Below are 3720 nucleotides of genomic sequence, written 5' to 3'. Positions count from 1 at the left end.
TTAGAATTAATGGTTGCAAACATTGATTCATGCCTTTTTGACTTAGTCTCTAGTTGAAAAAGAGGGACCTAGTCTAGGATAACTTGGCTAACGAGGAATTGGGTTAATTGAGAGTTCGATTAGCCTAATTAAAGGGTTCAAACTAGAGATAGTAAAAACCCGACTTGAGCTTTATATCAACTATTTGTTTTTATACCCATTTGGGCTTGAGAAAGCCAAATTGGGCAAAATCACTCTTTGACTAAGAGGTATTGAGTGAATAACGTAGAGTTGAGAGCTATAATACACCTCAATCAACAAAATATGTATTAACGTATTTAACTCATTAGGTAAACACAACAAAACAAGTATTAATGTACTTAACACTATTTGGAAAAACACCAAAAATAATCATTCACTTCTAGTTTCTTTTCCTTAGCTTAAAATTGTTAGAGTAATAGTAGAAGTAGAAATCAAAACTTTTTGTGGAAGTGCAAATTTAGCTAATCCATTCGCTTTCTTCAAGTGTATACTTCTAACACCCCTTTTAACTCTCTGTGGAAATCGACCCCAACTCTTGTTGGGTACTATTATTCCAACGATTGTTTTCACTCACTATTGAGTGCAGATTGGACGTGGGTCAGACTCTGAGATCATAGAAATCAAATGTGACTCCCAGTTGGTGGCCCTGCCACATCTCTTTTAACCGTTCCCCGATTACTTCTGACCAGCTCTGGTCTTGCGATTGGTCCCTGTTATCGAAGGGCTGAGTAAGGTTCGAACCGGCCCCACATATTCCTCTGCCCAAATTTCGGTATACCTTTTAGCCTTTTCTGGAAGAGACTCCTTACTTCGTTCGGCACCGTGGCTCTAAGGCCATCTTCAATCTACATCTTGGATGTATACATGTGATTCACTTCATTTAAAGTTTTAGCAGGGAACTCCTTCAGGCTTTCTTTTAGCTTCCACGAACCGTCATACCTATTCGGTTTCATATCATCAGTAAATGCGGCTGCAGCCTAGTCCTCCGATATTGTAGGCAACATCATTATTTCTCGTTGGGATCTCTCCATAAAGCTTGAAGCAATTCCCCATCGCGTTGCTTTATTTTGAAGATGCATTTCATTTGGGTCTCAACCTTTTGAGCCCCAATATGAGCCTCTACAAAAACATCCGGAAGCATAGCAGAAGAGTCGATATAATGTTTAGGTAAAAATTTATACCAAGTTAAAGCTCCTTTTGTGATAGTATGGCCAAATTTCTTAAGCATGACGGATTCGATCTCGTCTAGCTGCAGATCATTTCCGTTGATGCCGGTTGTATAGGTTGTCATGTGCTCCTGCGGATCCGTGGTCCTATTATATCTTAGTACGTCTAGTATTTAGAACCTTTTTGGGACAAAAGATGAAGCCACACTTGGATTAAATGGCAGTTTCACGTGCTTTTTGGTGTCTACACCCCTGACAATCGTGGGGCCTCGAGTATCTAATCTATCCGGGCATGTATCTCCTGTACGAAACTGAGGAGCTTAGATCTATACATTTCTTTGACGTTTGCGTGGTTTTGGACCCGCTCATTTCGACCCTCGAACCACGAGGAACCTTTGCTTCTACCGCATTGGTTACAACATTCATTGGGGCCTCGGTAGTTAGGGCGCGGACGTTCTAGGACGAGTCTAGATCTTCTCCTGCGATACATCCTCGTTATCCTAGAATGATGTCGCTGACCTCTTCATGGGGCGTACTGTTCTCTCTGGTACCCGGTGTCATCTCACTTTTATCATTAGGAGACCCAACTTCAGTCGGAAGTCAGGTCTGATCTGCTTCATGTGAAGAGGACCGGTTGTCCTCCTACTCACGTTCTTCGAGGTGCGATGAATCCTGCATGTCCTTGGACACCTCTAGGCTTGGCAGGTTCACCAAAGACCTCAGTATGATTTGTTGATCATTTACGTGTGGGTTTTCACGTGGAGTCCTAGATCTGGACAAAATTTCTCGGTGGATAAGCTTTTGGTGGTTTAATAAAAGGCTTAAAGCATAAGGATCAAGAAGATATCACGGCTCCCTATCCCCACAAACGGAGTTAAACTGTTTATCGGGAAAAATAGATATCCAATGCAACAGTTATTTTGATAATAGGAGGGGTAAAAAACAAGTGAATCATGATCGATCCAAACCCTTTATATATATATATATATATATATATATATATATATATATATATATATATATATATATATATATATATGAGAATGGACCAACGAGTAATAACGAATAAAGAGGCAAGATCTAAAGAAAGTTCAATAGTAAGCTTTGTATTTCTTGCAAGTGTTATAAAAATAGAGAATGAGAGAGATGTGTTACAAATTCCCCCCTGGATCCTCTCTCAGAAGGATGATAATGTTCATCTCTTTAGCTTCTCTGAGAAGCTATGAGAATGAGAGAGAGAGATGTGTTACAAATTCTTCCCTGGATCCTCTCTCAGATGGATGATTATGTTCATTTCTTTAGCTTCTCTGATAAGCTAATTATACAAGACAAGATAGGACCTTTTCGTGACAAGATTACTAAATATTGCAAAAAATAATTTTTGAACAGGCATTTCAGTTCTGGCTCGGAACTCGATGTTGGCTGACGGGTTGGTGAGCATGTGGTCCAGTTGAAAATGGGGTCATGACCAGGGAAAAGATCCATTGGGAACGGTGTTATTGCTCTATCGGTCAGGAGTGACTTTGATTATTTCGAGATGGCACCGTTGCCTTGAGATACTAGTGATAATAACTTTGAAGCCCCTAACAGGGGTCACCAACCGCGATACAGCTGAGTGTCAATTCTGACTGGGCCAAAGCTTCCACGTTCACATCCTCGTTAGTCCACCTAGCAGGCCCGAATTTTCACCCCATACAATGTTCCTGATTATCTAGTTTGGAAGGTAAGATGAGTATTAAAATAAGGTAATCACTGTCTTCACATGATCATTCACATGTATTCTTTAAGTTGACCTCATCTCAATTGCAACATCATTAATTTGTCACTTTTTACATGGCGATTATGAATTATATATCCGAACTTGTTTCTTTTCTTTCCATTTCATCATTCAAATCCACCTCGGCTTGGTTCATTATGGAGCCACACTTTTAACTTTTCACATTTCAATTTTTATATCCTTTAAGATTCAGAAAATATGGTGGACGAACTGGGATATTTCCATGAACAAAAGTAAAACCTATTATATGTATAATATTTTATACAACACGTTCTTCAACTTGCCAAGTTGCATTATATTTTTAATAAATCATATTAAAAAGTAATATTTTTTCCTCTAGCTTTGGACTCTACAATTGACAGAGAAGAATTGCAGGTTTTTGGGGACCTTATTAGCTTCTTTCGGCAAAAGGTTTTCGGTACTATATCGCATTTGTGGACTGCAAACATCATTGCTGACACACTTGATCAGGGTACTGATAAATATGGAACATTGTTGACAAGAAGTTCATTTATGTTACAAAGTGTATTTTAGAAGATAAAAATTACTGGATTCGATCTATGATCATACCTAATACTTTAGCTCCTTGGGCTTTCAATAATAGCATATTGACTTGAAGAAATAATTAAACCGGTCAATATTGTATTTGGCCATACTAGATAAAATCCTTTGAATGAAATTTTTCATTGTTATTCTAGATAAGGTCATTATTTCGTGCATTCGAATGTATTTACGCAGAAAACTCTTTGTTGGAAT

The 3720-nt window shown here is 38.5% G+C and overlaps 1 long non-coding RNA gene across 1 annotated transcript; it reads left to right on the top strand.

The window, feature by feature from the left end:
• The first annotated feature begins 669 nt into the window (after positions 1-669).
• Positions 670-3720, top strand: LOC107798128 (uncharacterized). The gene is made up of 3 exons (XR_001650831.2): positions 670-1188; positions 2577-2910; positions 3340-3720. It is a non-coding gene; the product is annotated as an uncharacterized LOC107798128 (long non-coding RNA).

Source organism: Nicotiana tabacum, chromosome 15, assembly GCF_000715075.1.
Source record: "Nicotiana tabacum cultivar K326 chromosome 15, ASM71507v2, whole genome shotgun sequence".
Taxonomy (NCBI): Eukaryota; Viridiplantae; Streptophyta; class Magnoliopsida; order Solanales; family Solanaceae; genus Nicotiana; species Nicotiana tabacum.
The sequence above is the reverse complement of the archived record's forward strand: the minus strand, read 5'-3'. Positions and strand labels throughout refer to the sequence as shown.